The sequence below is a fragment of the Hetaerina americana genome, unplaced genomic scaffold, assembly GCF_022747635.1.
Source record: "Hetaerina americana unplaced genomic scaffold, ioHetAmer1.1.p SCAF_15, whole genome shotgun sequence".
Lineage (NCBI taxonomy): Eukaryota > Metazoa > Arthropoda > Insecta > Odonata > Calopterygidae > Hetaerina > Hetaerina americana.
In genome coordinates, this window is record NW_027286625.1 from 14,213,344 (window position 1) to 14,231,050 (window position 17,707).

Genomic DNA, 17,707 nt, shown 5'->3' on the forward strand with positions numbered 1-17,707 from the left:
ACACTCGTCATTACGCTAGTCGTCCTCCTGATTCTCACAAAAAAGCTTAATGTGTTGGGGATCTACCATTTTATGTCAAGGACACAACCTGATGTCCTCTTCAGTCTTATGTGTCGTTGTTTGTAAGATTTGCAATCTAAGATTTGCAATCAAAATTCCACTAGGGAGGTGAATGTTAAGGCGGAGGTTCCAGATACGGTCTTTTCAGTGAATTTGGTTAATATCTATAGGTATTAACCAATGCACTGAATATACTGTATCTGGAAACAAACAAATTTCAACCCTAGGTGTCCGTCGATGCTGATGAACGTCAACGGAATTTGGCATCAAAATATTAAACGTATTTATTTTAGATGGGAACTTCACTTTCTTTCGAATTTCATCAAGTGGCATTATTTCACTTACGCTATGACTGAATTAAGGTCCTTGGGGTAGTTAAATCGCACAACTGAAGTCATATTTCAATGGTAATTATTAATAATCAACCTGCTAATTTCATGGGAGTATATTGTCTTTCCGTAAATGCTACATCAATTCAATATTTTTTCCTTAAACTTATGACTTCTACAAATTTTTGTTCACTTTTAATTATTTAACATGGAAGAGGGGATTTTGCTGATTCTCAAACTTATATTATTATTTTAAGGTGATAAATTAATGATAGCCATGCAACTAAATGGCATAGAAAGAAAACCAAGCTAAGGAACGAGTTATGTTAATATGTACACGTAGTGTGCATGAAGAGTTTAAGGACATTTAGTACCACGATAGCCAGGTTACAGGAGTATTGTAATATGCAGTGCCAGGGTCCGTTAAATGTCTACTTTAACTCGGTAGACAACTTGTAGCAAAATATGAATCATAATATTATCCCGAGAGGGTGTATAGAACAGTATTTTATTTTGAATTTCACCATACTTTCGAAAATACTTCGGTAAGTAATCAATTGATATTCTCATACCATTTTCCAGTTAAAAGGATTCATTTCCGATCCGTATATAATTTACCTTATATAGTGATACTTTGTATTTAACCTAACTTAAAGCCACTCTCATTGAGAGCACTGTGCTCCACAGGGCACGAACGTCTTCATTCAATGAAGGTCATACATTTACATCCCTCCCACCGTCTCCATCCACTTCAACGGAGCTACCATCTAAACCCTCTTGTCGTGCCTCTATCTTTACCTTCCTTTTTTTCTTCCCCACCCCTGGATGATGAGATTATCTCACGAACTTGTATCGAAATATTTTGAATAAAAGCCCTTCCCACAATTCTCACACACTTTTCTCGCATACCCCCACCGTCCAGAATGAATTCTTCCGAGAATATGAACAAGCAAAGAGGATTTATCCTCACAACGTAAAAAGACCCTCGAAAATAAACCTAGATAAGGACAGCGTTCGGACTTATAACTGGATATTCAAATCAGAGCGCATTTGCATTGGTGATTAGGTTTGATGCCAAGAAGATGCGGCTAAGGTGCTTCACGGCAACGAAGACAATGGCTGAAAATAGCCTTTAATATAACTATAATTTCAATACATGACCGAGTTAATATATGGTAGAGCTTATGCAAGATCTTGCATATAACTATTAAAACATAGGAAACAAACTAATTTTCTCATACACATGATTAACCTGAAAATTAGATTGCAAACCACGTGAAATTTTCAGAGAAAAATAATATCCTAAGGTATCATGCATCAAATCATACGATCGCTTCCTCCTGGGGAATTTTAATGTTGACTACATTCATAAAATTTCGACTTTGCATAACGATGACCGGGTTTTTAAAAGGAACATCACCACCCAAAATTCTTTTTTGATCCCCATCTCTTGATTCGAAGTCAAGGACGACCTATATCGGTTAGTTCCTCATTTATTTTCAAACAAGTAATAATAGGCTGATAGATCAAATATAAGAGCTGTTAATTTCAATCGTGGAAATCATAGCAAAAAGTTAATGTGTATTTGAAGGCATATTTGTGAATGAAATTCTATAATGATGAACTTTTGTATCACTATGGTTAAAATTTTGCATAATTCACACCAAGTTTGATTTGGAAAATTAGCCATGAGTTGCTGAAAGTATAGATTAATAGGTGAAAGAAATCCAATGCCTATAAAATACAGATTTACGCAGTTGTCTAAAAGTAAAATAAATATTATTTTATTTGCCACAAGCAATTATTAATATCTACATCAATTTTAAAATTAAAAAGGATACTTGATAAATATTCTGGAAATGCGCAAAATTTTTATACGGTCTCCAAAAAAATATCAAGCTAAACTTGAACAAAGATGATGTAATTGTTTTTTTATCAAATATAATTAATGACCACGAATATTTAACCGATGTAATGGATAGCATTATAATAAAATTGTCCTTAGTAAATTACCACTTTCTGCTCGCTCAATATAGCCAAAATCTAATGATAAAAACATCAAAATGAAATGATGACATAAAATGAACTCTACTACATTAAATAAAAATTTTGTAACAAAATTTTGTCACTCTGACTAAGAGGCATTGATTTTTCGTGCTCAATCACGAATATCTTGCGTCGTCGGGTGTCACTTCTCTTTTCCAATACACCTACGAACCTTGAAGTACTCTCTCGGCATTACAACTCTTCTTAACACATCGACACATTTGTAAGTCGTCGTCATTGTTTTTTCTGCCTAGTCGGCAGGTCTACTCGTGGCCATGGTCTACAAGTAAACGGTGATCTTCAAAAAAACACGTTAACAGTGAGCTTAATCCTTCATCCATGCCAGTTAAATGCGAGGTATTAACAATATATATTTTCTTAGTAGAAAACTTCTGGCCTGAGATGAAATGGCTCCGAACATCACGATTGAAAGAACTAAATTTAGTTGATTTCCGATTTGATTTTTTTTGCCCTATAATTTACTAATCATAGACAAGTTTACACTATAGCCATCCCAGCTTTGATCCATAAAAACTAAGGCTAACTGCTAGTCTATTTTGTGTCTTTACATCTCAACGCGGCGGTAAATAGAAGTCCAAGTTTTGAAATTCTCGATAATGTACAAGAGTTGCGGAAGCGGTGATTAGTTTCAAATTTAGCATGATTTTGTTTCATTTACAGAAAAATGCCTAATTATTATTTTTTTCCATCACAGAACATGCGTCCATCCCTTACAGAGGTTTTCCAGATCCATTACCAGCCCTTGATAGTCACAAATAAAAAATGTATCAATCAAAAAATACTCGTGAAACGTAATGTAAGGATAAATGACGAAACAAAATGAAAACATTCACCTTCAGCATGACTGAACTGAGGCGAACTAATTTGTAAAGCAAAATCATTCGCACATTTTCATTGGAAAATGTTAAATGGAGTCAATCTATACTCGGCATATTTCACTCATAACTGAAATGGTTTCCTTGAGACTTCGTTTTATTTCAATTTTATGCTCGATATTTCCGTCCAGTAACTAGCAATACCAAGTGATAGCCACATATCCTCAACAAACACCCCTCAAGCTTACAGCTTTTCGTATTGATTTAGGCTTTGCTTCCCATGGAATTCATTATTCTATTCACGGTAACGTTCTCTCAACGCTTCTTCTTATGGAATTTCTCGGAATCCTTTTCAACACCGTGAGTCAATGAATCCTCGCCTGCATAGCTAGCCCACCGCCGAGACTCTCATTTTTTTATTGGGTTTAACCTCATTCCAAACCTGGGAGTACCACTCCCTCCCTTTCCCTCTTTCTACAGATCGGCATTTTACCGATTTCAAATTCAAATATTACACAAGAGAAACGTGCACGAGAAAGAGATGAAATGTTCCATGATGCTCGATTCAAATTAAGCATGTAGAAGGGATAAACATAATCTGAAAAATACATTTGACTCTAGATGCCTTAAATTTGTAAAATTCCATCTTGAGGTAGACGAATATAAATCCGAGAATTTCATATTTTAAGGCTTCTTTGAACACTGGAATTTTACATTGAAAAAAGTTGTTGCAATTTTATTAATTGTGAAATAAACTCATTATTTTTTGTTTTTGCCTAAATAAATATAGCGAAGAATAAAAATTAGCAGTATTCAAGCGCGTCTGCGCGTGTCCATGTGAATTTCATCGTTTCTTTAACCCACCACGCTAGTCCTTATCGCATTTTCATTGAGAATGAATTTTACAAGCTTTTGGCAAAAGTAATGCGGTGATGTGTCGGGGGATAGGTGATTTCAATGAAAAGACGATAATTTATGTATGAAGTTAAAGGAAGTCAGCATGTTAACTTTTATAGAATATATGTAAGTATTCAAACGACCAAGGATAGTATTTAGACAGTACAAAAACAAAACTACAGCTACAAATATCTTTTCCCTGTACTTCCCCCATCTTTGCGTCCTCGCTGGCACGTATGTTGCTCACGATTTCTATTCCTTGTTTCCTGGTCCTCATGTCCTTTCTGTCCAATTCATGAACATCCCACCACTTCCTTTTACTCTTTCATCTCCTCTTTCCGTTCACTTCGAATTTTCCTGAGAAATTTCTCTTTTCGTTAAAAGTGTACCTACATCACATTCTCATTTTCCTTCCACGTTATTCATGCTAATTTTCACCATCCTACAACATACATCTCAAAAGCCTCCAAACGATGCTTATCTTCTTTCCACAAAGATAAGGTTGAGTTAGCATCCACCTTTCCAGGCTAAGCTTCTAATATGTCTTTACTAAATTCTTTCTTGTGTTTTCGCCAATGCCCCTTTTGGCAATTTCCTCCACTTCTTTGTAGATGCTTCTTATTCCAACGTAATCTCCTCCCTATTTTCACTTTGAATGCTGACCAAACGCGACTGCTTTGTATCCTGTAATTTATGCCTTTATTGTTAATATTCGCTTGGCGTTAGTATTTATTTATATTCACTTTCATCTCGTTCACTTTTTTTTTACTTTCGTTCCCTTTTGATGAGGGTTTACCCCATCAGCATTTACATTTTATCTTTAATACATCAACGGGGAAATGGGATGAAGAAATAAAAGATCGGATACTTTCCCGGCGTATTTTCTGGGTTATTTCTTCTCGCAACTGCCCCCGGGACCCGTTTCTATGAGCTAAAAGTCGATCTATAAGTTCTCTGAAAACAGCCTCCACTGAAATATAAAAGTTTCAAATTTGCATATTGTGTAATGTAGGCAAATGAAAATTGCTCCATTAGTTATTACCACCAGAAGACTTCGAATGTTTGTATCAGAGGGACTTCTAAACTGGCTTGTAGCTTTGAGAAATGGGTCTCAGGAAAAGATATTCATTTCTGCCAATATTTCGATGGCCAACTTGTCTGTCGGAGTAACAACCCCGACCTGATGGCGATGCTAGGCGAAAGCCATTACAGGAAATTCGTAATTTTATCATAATCATGTCCTCATCGGACATCAAATTGACTCATAAGAACACTCAATAATCACTGATATTTCTTGGCTGACAATAATTAAAGCTAGTTTTATCATCCACAATGTGGCTCATAATGCTTCCTCTACTTTCTCCGTCTATTCCCGCCCTCCACTCCTCATCTTTTCCCTACAGTTTAACTGAAACAGCAGGAATGATCAATCTTAAACCCTGTATTACTTTCCTGCTTATTGTTTTCCATCCATGTTCTCATTCCAAAGGATAACTCGGAAAATTTGATTCATGCATAGGTTTCGAATAAGTTGCCAACCCACTCTTCACATGCATTCGGCATTGCTTCATTTGCTCATTCGAACGTATTATCCAAACGTTCCAGGAAGCAAGCGATTATATATTGTATTTTTATTGCCATCGATATGCCCTTCTGCATTATTAAATTCTGCAGCGCATCGCCTTTTCCTTCCTGTCTTAGACCCTACTTTAATTAGTCGTTTGCCTTAGTCTTCAACATTTTGTTAACTGCTCTTACAACACTTAATTCCTACATACCTGTATAAATGCAGTAGTTGTTCCATCTAACATTCTACAATTAAAATTTCATTTAATTATAAAACTAGGTTTTTGCTAACTTCTAGGTATTTAGTGATTTTATTTATATCTGTGACCTAAAGTACAACCTCTGTAACTTTTAAGCGCGTGGTCCCAAACACTATTGTCCACTTCAGCTGACAAAATCTCTCTAATTTTTATATCTAATCCATAATACCGCTTTTATTCTTACTTCTTTGGTTAATGTCCAACATTCTTTTTTCAATTATATATTCCATTATTCTACAAAGGTGAGACTGCATTATCATTCCTTCAATCTTCATTTCTTCTAATTTTTCCAATCGAATTCTTATTCTCTTCTAGCCTCTTATCACGTTTCCATTTTTCTTCGCCTGAATTGAAATCACTTTTACCATATTTCTCCAAATCTACATTTCATTGCATACTACCTATGATCATTCTACATGATTAAATCCAAATGTCTGAGTATATAACATTACGTGCCATATTATTCCTTCACTCATTTCTCATCGCCCATTATTTTCACCATACGTTACTTCCCATAAGTAAATACTATTTCTGCAAACATATTTAACATTCATTCTATCAAGTGCATTTAGGTTGAAAATATGTACGAAATAAATGGGATAATCCTGTTAAGTATGTTATTAGCACTTCCATTACCAAAGCAGAAAGAGAAGAAACGTATCATTCAACGACCTTTCTTGAGAGCAAAAATCAAATGTCCTGTTATTTTCATGCTCCAAACGCAGTAGCTTAGTGATTTCTTTTAATCCTAGCATTTTTGGCTCGATCATTCCATATGAAAAGAAGCATTACTCCACTCTCTATAAGGAAGTCTTGGATTAAACGTAATCCTGGAATTTCTAATGTTGAGTGTTCCCAATCTAAATTTAAGCCACACGTAGATAAAATAATTTTGTACTTGCCCATTCACGTTTCACTACCACAACCGGTTTTATTGCATAGCTCCAGATAATATACTGCCGCATGAAAAAACCGGTCGCAAAAATGAAAGGTTAGTTTAAGAAGGAAATCAGTTTCACTTAAGGTGAAATAGACCTGAAATGCTTTCTACTCGTATTCATTCTCAAAATAAGTAAGCATAAATTTTCCCTTGTGCAACATAAATTTCTAGATCCCAAGAAATTTATTTTGCGCGCAAGGGTAATTTCATCAAGAAAGTGCATTTGGGATAAAGTACCGCTATTCATTTTAGAAATGCTCGAAATTTTATTCAACAAGCGAGATCGCAAGATCTGTTCAACTAATCTTAGGAGTGAAGCCTAATTTTTATTAAATAACATTAATTCTAATATAATATTTTAAATTTCCCTCCAAAATCACATTTCCACTGATTCCTCGAATTTGTTTTGTCACGCCAATGTTTCCTTGCGTTCCCCTCAGGACCGCATGCCTCTGTTTCGTGCCCTCTCATTCCAAGACCGATTTAGAAGATTCCCCCCGTCGCCTTACCACCTTTCTTCTATTTCTAGCTCCAACTTAACACCGCAGCCGCTGCCCTGCGGATTGGCAAGAAGCGGCGAATGCATGTATCCCGGCGTCTCATAAAGATTGTACGGACCACCTGACGTAGATGACCTTGTGATGGATGCCATTGACGTAGCCGAAGGTGGGGAGAGCGAAATGCGCTGAGCTCAATGTTCTCACCATCAACGACGTCAGACCGCCACTACTTTACAGGTAGCAGGCGGAATGAAAGCTTCTCATTGTTTCCGATCACCCACCTTTTCATTTTATGCTATGCTCCTAAAAAATTGGTTGAGTAACCCCGCTTTACAAATAAAAAATAAGCTTAAATACGTGCGCTCATTAAAAAGATTTTGATCTCCAAAAAAGGTTTCATGAAATTTCCCCATATACCCTCTTACTTTCTAATACATGCATGATATCAATTTTACATTCGGATAGGGTTTGAGAAGAGAAAGATAAATTTTGTTTTCGAAACATCTTCTTGGAAAACATTTATACTTTAGACGGGTACATAGATTATTTCTCCAACCCTTCGTATATCTCGATAAAGAGCTTGGACATTAAAAATAGCTTCTTGATTTAAAAGTTCTCTGAGTCTATGTCTTAAGGGTTACTTCGGGATTATATATCAGTATTGCCGCATCACTCGGTTTTTTCGAGAAAGTCGGGACCTATATTCTTTCAAGAACCAATAGTTTATTTGGGAAGATGACAAGAAAGAGTGCCCGAAAGAGGACGCTTTTCATAAATGTTTATGGCCCATGTAATTTTAACCAAAAATACTTCACCTTCATGAAACCACACCACGCGCGTGGGCGAATAAAACTTTTCTGGGGTAATCAGTATAAAATAAATATGTTTCTATTTTTAATTATTGTAACGGTAGCTGATTTTTTTTGGTTCATGTTACGTTGATGACACTGTTCCGGCTATTTACAAGTCATATTTTCGTTAACTCCTTGCGGCACATGGAGAAAAACTTTACGTTAATATAATAACGTTACTTAATCTTGACCTCCTGGTCAGACAATCACTCACGAGAACAGAGAGTCTTCCACACGGGATGAGTCGACCATCGCAATGTCACATTTCTAAAATAAGGCAGGAGGAAGAGGGAGGATGAAGGGAGCGGGAAGGAAAACGTAGAAAGTAAGTCCTGGATGACGTAGGAGGCATTAAATAGGCGAGCGCCGAGTGTCTCCTCTTTCCACGAAATCATTCAACGCCTTGGGTCCAGAATAGATGAGGAGTGAGACTGAAGGATGGGGAGAAAGGAAGGTAAGCAGGGAGATAAAAGAAACGTTGCCGCAGGGAAAGAATGAAGGTGAGGCCGGAGAAAATGGACGAAGAGAAGCCTGAACGCGGGAGATAGGGGACATGAGGTGGTCTTCCACTATAAGAGGCTAATCAATCGGGAGTATTAACCTCAGGGTATAAAGCATGCTATTAATACACTTAGAAGAGCTTAGTTCGTACCCAAGTCGTTTCGTCGGAAAGGCCTGCGAAAGTTACCTTTCGACGGAAGGCTACTTGGATGTCGTTACCCCTTCGCTATCCAGCTCATCTCAAACTTACTTTCCTTTAATAATCCCTATGGTTGCTCGTAAACCTTTAACAAAAGGTGAAATTTCCCCAAAAAGTTGAGCTAAGTGAAGGGATTAAAGAAACTCGCTCGCACTTTAAAAAGGTGAAATTAATTCATTTATTTTTCACACTTGAATGTATATCCAAAATCGTTTATCAATTCAATCAATGATCTTCCCAACAAATATGGCAGCGAGAAATGACATCCATAATTTTTTTATAGGTTGGCATCAATAGGCACCACCCGTATTTTATTCAAAGTGTTACAGTCAGTGACCTACGTGCTAAAATTCCTTGAAACCTGCTATTATCTGCATGCTGATATAAATAGCTTGAGTTTAATCACATTGTTACTCCACACACGACACTCTCATTGGAGTTTTTTTTATTTTGAAAGGTTTTTTTAAGATGACAACAGTTTACATATTCGGTTTATTTTAGCTGCTTGCTAAATACGTGGTCTTCTTTCTTGCTTATCATTTTCCTAATTTGAATACATTTTTCATCGGATACGACATTTTTCAATGCATTTTATTTAAATGAGGCATTAAAAATCAGCTGATTGTTTGTCACCGTGAATATATTGAAGCATAATGCGCACGCTCGATATTGATAGAAGCCCAAGCAAATGAATTAGAATGCTATCAACATGGGAAGAAATGAGAACAGATTCAATACACAATTTAATTGTTAAGTTTTACCACCATCCTAGAAAACTTCACGCAATTTTTAGTGCAGTCCCAAGAAAAAGATAAATTAGTGTTACGGACATATCCCTTTTATTTCCAGTGTTAAATGACGTTGCATAAACTTCCATTTAAGACCATTTTTCTTTAATTAATATAATTGGTGGTTAGATATTTTCAATACAGTTAACAAACCGTAAGTTTCCCCCCTTATCATAGAATAAACAAAGTATTATCTTCCACTCGCCATGTATCGTAAAAAATATATGAGGCAAGTTATCCGCAGCTTACAGAAAATCTTGAAGCGGAACGTATAATACCCGAAATGTTTACATGACATTTATCGGATTGTTTTGAAAGCTGAATTAATGCTTGTTCCTCCGCGAGAGAAAGAAGAGTGAAAGGAGAAAAATATATTTGGCTCAGTAAAAGTTGGAGCAGCCCTGCCAAATATATGTTGTCAGGCCATTCAAAACATTACAAATCTTTGGCCTTGGAAGAGGACTAAAGGAGGGAGTACTGAGGAGACTTGGATGAATGCACTCCGACCTGTCGGCGGGAAGACGGTTGAGGAAGTGAATTGGGAAAGAAAACGCAAAGGAAAGCTTTATTTTTGGGGGTCGAGAGTGAGAAGAGGGAAGAAGATAGGTTAACAAGGTATTAATAACACAACAGTTGACTCACCAACAGGGAAAATATGAAATATTGTTAAGTTAGGTCTAGAAATGTAATACTTCAAGAAGGGCTTTGCTTGCCAACCAAAATTCTGACACCACTCGCTTATAGAAGTGACTTTAAAGACAAAGACATCCGATGAAGAAATACATAATTTTCTTATTCTTTCCCCCAGCATTAGTAATCTGCTATATTCTATAATTCAATGAATCTAAATTTTATCGACGCCCCGCAATAAATTAAAAGGACAATTGTAGGAAGTGTTAATAACAGCCTACACAATTAACAAATAACAAGCTACAGTTATTATTTTCTAAGGCCTAGATGGATAGGTTTGTAAATAATTGGATTTTGAATCTTCAATTACTATATTTTACAGTGTATCCTCTTTATCATTTATTCCACATCCTTTTACTTTCCGTGGCAATTTTTGAAATCGGTAATATCTCAAACTCTTTTTACAAATAAACGTAGATTGCGTTTACTTATTTTTGCCACCCTTTTATGCTATATTGACAGATCAAAAAGATTGAGCAATTGGCATTGGAAAAAATATTAAGGCTGGGAATATTATTTCGAGTTGGCCAAGAAGAACGCTAAAAAATGCGTCACAGATAATGTTATCTGACATATAGTGGTATACGTGATGTTAATCGTCTAATAACTTAATAATCATGAGTAAAAAGCACCAATTACGACTTACTTTACGGTAGAAATAAATCATAAGTAATGTATTCACATTCCCATAGTATTTAAAAAATAGACTGAAGGGAGAGTTTCACCTAAACACGGTTATCCTCTGAATTAATAAGTAAAGCCGTACTCTTTAGATAAAACAGGCCGCTTCATTCGTGTAAAAACATGTGCAGGCTCTAAGAAAATTTAACGATGTACCAACTAGTTAAACCAGTATCATGGAGGACTACAGGGCATTTAATCATAGTGATTAGCAAAGGATTTGTAATTCTATTGATCGATTGGTTATTAACGCTCGCAACTCCTCTGAAATGTTGCTACCTGAAGTTGTATGGGGTATTCAACATCAAACCCAACCGTAGGCTTCAAATCGGAGTTTGACTTTGATGAGCTAGGCTACAGGTCACCTGGAACTCAATTATCACGAGTACGTGTGGAATGACATTCAGGTTAGGGGGTAGCTCCTTTTCCCGAGCCACCCTCGAATACCCAATAAGTTCTGATACCCCGAAAATTTACGAGAAGTAAGAGTTTAGTTGATGGCGTCCAAAGGCATGGGCTTCGGCAGAAAATTTTTCGTAGTGGGTTCATATAGAACACGCCTCAGGGAAACATCTAAAATCATCAGAGGGCCCCTTACTCATCAGACCCGCAAATTTCTTTCTTCAAGTCTGATAAGAGCCGCTGTTCCCCGGAGCTATTCCCAAGTCTAGAAACGTCCAATTTAAACCTGTGATCCTCCGGCTACGAACGCTCTAATGACTGGACGCCATAGCAAATACACCACATTTATTTTGAAAGATTATATGAAAGTTAAGAGCCACCCTTACTTATTTTTATCATTAATTAATACTACATGGCTATTGAATGCATGAGTCTTATGAATTTTTCCTGCATTTACTTTTTGACTGGAAGAGCTCGTCACTAGTAACACATAGCAAATGAGAAATATTTCTAGGAGACAAATTTTCCTAACTCTATGATTTCACAAAAATTAACAATCAAAGATTGCTTTCAAAGTAGTTTAATGAAAAATATTAACTTTAGGGGAAACAGAATTCCATAATGAATAAAAGTTCTAGCATTCAAATATTGATCTGCTGTTCTAGCATTCAGGCAATTATCATGTGCCAAACCTTCCTCAAAAACCGCTTACTGTAAAACAACCAGTCATGAATAAATATGGTTCTTGCATATTCAAGTTTAACGTTCTTATCAACAAGGAATGTTACACCAATAATACATTGATGGTGCCCACACCTAATTAGTGCTAAAAAAAAAGAATTTCCTTTTGGCAAAATTACCTCACCAATTCACTTGCACATTTGAATTCACCTTTACAGCATCAGGAAATTTCACTTTTAATTTAACTACATACCCAAATTATTACCTTCATCTACCGAATGTGTAAATTATCATTTACTTGAACTAAAACCCTTAAGCATAAGTGCATGATATTACGGTTTTTCAATATTTGTCAGAATTGCAATCATGACATAAATGACAAATCAGAAAGAAACAAAAATGAGCAATATGTTACTGAAGCGAATATTCCTACTTTTTCTTAAATTAAACTTCCAAAAATATCCATATAAATCAATCGGTAGGAGGTTTCTAAATCAAAATTGATTGTTTACAAAATTCGTTATCCAATCGAGATAACTTATGACTCATTTTAACAAGAATAAAATGGTAGCCCCTGTTTAAAATTTCACGACACAAAATAAATACATCCAACAGCAGAAGAACGAGCATTCGGTGGAACAGGGCGGCAAATTGGCATAGTAGCCATAGAAATTTGGAGGTTGTCCAATTACAAAGCCTCAAAGTATATATCTGTCAGTCGGCAGATATATTTGTCCACCACCCCCTTTCTAGTTCGCACATCTCTGAAATATGACAGACTAATTATGCTTTCCAGTCACTTTCATAAAACATTACCTCAAGCTGTTTCTGCTAACAGCTACTTAAGTTAAATTCATTATCTTTGAACTACAATGTCATTATTGTCAAACTTAAACAACAATTAATAACTCCAATAGCGCAAAAATCACATTATTTAAAATAATGGCATTAAATTATTATACATATATTTATGCATATTCATATATATCATATTTTTTTCTAGAAAGAAATAAATAAATGATGTTGCTCGTACCTATGTACCTATAAGGTAACCAAATATTAAGAATGAACTCTGTTTTCTTCGTAAATGTGCCTAGTTGTTTCTCTAACATGTTACACTAATTTCAAAGGTGAATAATTACGAAATCAAATGTGATTAATGTTATGGCGTTATGTAATTAAAATACTAATTAAAGTGAATAAAAAACAGTCTCCAGGACGTATCTGGTTGATTCAAGGCCGGAATCCGCACTGATACTCAGGTTGCGTCTTCTTAGAAACCGTTTTACCGCAAAAAAATACCTCGATGGAAACTCATGGTGCCCGTCGCTGGATAACTAAGTTCTCTAGGAAAACCCAAAGCGTAAGTTATTTAAGGTTGCGGATCTCTGTAGACATGAGAAACTATCAATTTGAAAGATTTAATAGGTGTTCTTGTAATTAACTTTTAGTTGCCCTGAAAGCTGCCTGACTTTATGATGCCCTAAAATTCATTTCAAACTTCTTTGAACGCTTCACGAGCTACTGATCTCATTTAAACTGGAGTAGTGTCAAAGCTCTTGCCGTTCCTTATATCTCGATTTTGGCGACTGATACCACTTCTTCCATGATTTTCCTCTCACTAAATTAGGTAACTGTTATTAAGACACGTCAGCGTAAGGACACCTAAAAATATGTGTTTAATACGTTTCCTCAAGTCAAGATTAAAATTAGAGTGACGATTATTAAATCGCTGCTCTTTAACCTGGTGGGTGGTTACACTAAATTCTGACATTTTTTGTAATTCTTTATTGAAATTTACTTACCGTAACTAATTCGTCACACCTTTTAATGAAACAATTGCCATTCAGGTCATTTTTGCCCGTTCAAAGTATGCTGTTTTGTGTATTCATGTCATTCAAAGGTTGGCTATATTTTTACGATTATCCACAAAAATTAAAAAAGACAAAAATCAGTAATAAGTACTACCATTGAACTGATTTCATCATTATAAATGCTATTTAAACTGTGATGGAACAATTCTTACACTAATTTTGGCTGAAAATTTCATTAATATTAATTCTATTTAGCCAACCCTATAAATTTTAACGCTCATAGTTCTCTTTATACTTTCTTGAGCTAAATAAGCTACCGACACAAGGTGCAAGAATCTTTGGGACTAGTTTAGCGCAGCTCTTTAGCATCTCCAAAATATTAGTGGCAATAGCGCTCACCGTCATCTTATCAATGCCAATACGATCTGCGATCATGCGCACAGTTAACCGACTGTCTGAATACAGCACTTCATACACACGCCAGGAAAAGGTTTTACTGTTACTTTTTATACAAACCTTATATTCAACTAAGTCAGGAAGGTTTATCTTCCCAAATAATTGTAATACCATTAAATTTTATGTTATAAAGTTCAATGAAAAATCAGAACCCCAATTTTGAGTTCACATGCAAGATTTTGAACTATTTCGTTAATTATGATTATGTGTGCTAATTAATGAAAACTCTAATCTCACTCCGATATGTCAAAACATTAATATTTATTCTATTTTAATTAAACATATGAGGTTCACAATGAATTATCATTCACCAATGATTTTTTTATGCATCTAGATAGTATATAGCTCGCAAAGTATTTTTACTGTAACAAAGCCTTAAAAAATGGTTGTAAAATTAGTCTAAAACCATTCGTTTGCATCGAAATTTAACGCTTTTTCTAATGACGGTAGGCAGGAATTACATCGAACCTTATGATAAACTCCATTTTTTCTTGATATATTGCTAACTTGAAAAACATAACATCCTCACAGAATGTTTTATAGCACTCACCGTCAAATGCATCTTTTTTAATTCACCAAAATATCTTTACACAGTAGAAAGAGTTGAATCATTGAAGGAGTATTCTTAAAGTGTCTGAAGCTAAATTAGCACAACTACATTCTTGCGGAGAAAAGATGAAAATATCGATTTTTCATAAAAAAGTACTTCAATGGCGGTTTTTTCTTAGCTTTTTTGGCCTTCGGCCTAATTTTTGTAAAACCCCACGCTTCCTCGGTTTTCTTTATTCACAAAACTGCCATTTTACCTAAATGTTTGCCATCGATCCGAGGTCATTCAGGTAAAAAAATTAAAAACTTATTCTCATTTAAAAAGTGCTTTCACATGCATTTTTTCCTCTCTTGGGGCTTGGTTGAGTCAATCATACAGTAGCTACTCAATTGATGAATGGCTAGACGAGATGCTAGGAGATGCGGCGGATTATGTAGGTATATATTCATAAATGTCCATGTATATGTATTATATAAAAATATGTGCTGACACTGTCCTGCAAATAAGGTACGAGGGTCATCCGGAAAGTAGTACCCGTTCGTGCCGCATGAAGTGCTGACGACGCGAGTAGCCGCTGGACGAGGTCAGATAGCTTCAGTGGCTTGTCTGCCTTCTCTGAGCCAAGTTGCGTGACGCTAGCATTGCCTGTGTTGTTTCTGTGATTGTTTACAATGTTTAAAAAAATTGAGAACGCCGCCAGTTGTGAAGTGAGGGCAGTGATTAAATTCCTCAATGCAAGAAACGTTCGCCCATGTGATATTCATCGCCAATTAAAGGAGGTGTATGGAGACAATGTAATGGACGAGTCGTCTGTTCGGCGGTGGTGTCGCAACTTCAACATGGGGAGGGGGAACACACACGACGATGAGCGTTCGGGGAGACCGTCTGTCATTACAGACCAACTGGTGAGCTCAGTTGACGAATTCGTGAGGAACGATCGGCGCGTCACAATTGATGACATCTGTGAGCATTTTCCCAATGTTTCTCGAACAATTGTTCATGAAATTGTTAAACACCATCTGCATTATGCAAAAATTTGTGCAAGATGGGTCCCTCGCGTATCTCAATGAGCTGGCGGCGAAGGACTATGCAGCAGGAATACAGAAACTTGTCACACGTTATGACAAATGCCTTAATTTGCTTGGAGATTATGTTGAGAAGTAGTTTAAAGTATCCTCTTTCAAATAAAATTTTTTATGTTTGTTAATATTTACTTTTGTGTCTTTATTTCACGAACGGGTACTACTTTCCGGATGACCCTCGTATATATCCCTTATTTCTAAACCTAATTATTTTTAGATGTAACTATGAAAGATTTCATAAACACTAGACAAAATTTGGTATGTAATCGCAGAAAAATAACTTAACGATCTGAGCGAATCTAAATTTTGGTATGAGAATTGCTCTTCCAGGACTTCATACTTTTGACGCACAAATTCTTTGGCGCACATGACAAATATATTTTTGGTAACGTTTTTTGAGTCGTTCGCTTAAAGCAACTACTTCAGTGCACCTTCCACAATTGTTTAACGGAAATTGTATGAGTGTTATATGTTCCAGTAACTGACCTATGTCACTCTTTACCATATGTTTCAATCAATGCACATTTGTAAATTCTTCAGACGCAATAAAGATTCAGCATTGTGTTGAATATGCGTTACTTACTGGATAATGTAACATAATGACTCATTCAAAAAATAATGAAATGCAACTATTATTCCATTCATAAGAATATTTGAATTTCTTTAGCATTAAACTTTCAATATAAATGGATCATTAATATAGTCTGGCTTAGCGAGTCGATTAATACTTCAATGAAGTTACTCCTTTATTAATGAAAATTTTATGCATTAGAATGAAACGCTTCCTAAGTCATCAACTTCGGCTCTCTTCGGCTCGGCCCTTTGGCATTTGAGTTATCTGACCTCGGAGTTTATTTCATGAGAAATAGACATACCGCAACTCCTGATTTAACTGATGTACTATGGTCTTTCATCGATTTCCTTCAACAAATTTCCCAATTCAATGACTATCATCTAATCAATAAAGTAGTCAGAAAATAATTTTAGCCCTCGTCCGTAGGTCTACATAAATGAGCGGGTGGATGACAATAGCATTTCCTCCTTTTTCTACCTCTTCATGAAATCTCTCCAACGTTAAGCTTGTTAAGAATAGGTAAGCATCGTAAATAATCCGGAGTATTTTTTAACTGGCAAAAACGATATGTGTATATATTAAGTTAGTAAAAAAGTGTGTATTTGTTTGCGTGTGTAAATTTTAACGCTGACTTTAAACGCTTTAATGTTGATTTAATATGATTTTTTAATTGTGATTTCGTGGACACAGTCCAACATTTCGATCAATTGGACGATGGTTAATTTGAATTAGGAAGCTAGTACATTACGATGTACAAAATTACATCCGCCTTGAACGCACACCACGTTTCACAGTGCACATGAAAAACTACCAATGTGATATTGATCAACCTCAGACCTCTGAATCTTTATTTGTCGCGCCATAAGACCTTTTTCTATTCCTTCCCCAGTCTCATAAATTCCTGAACATAGCCCTAGATAAATATCGTTTTATTTCATAAACGTTCGAATTGCTTTCTGTAATGATTCGATCGCCTTCTGTGGTAATTCTTTGACGAAATCTCA

General features: G+C 35.8%; 1 protein-coding gene across 1 annotated transcript in view; it reads left to right on the forward strand.

The window, feature by feature from the left end:
- Positions 1-17,707, forward strand: part of LOC139686812 (uncharacterized) — a 128,478-nt gene that overhangs the window by 63,227 nt on the left and 47,544 nt on the right. The window contains exon 2 of the mRNA XM_071583879.1: positions 7,464-7,671. The gene's annotated coding sequence lies outside the window, so the exon portion shown is untranslated. The remainder of the gene's footprint in view (positions 1-7,463; positions 7,672-17,707) is intronic.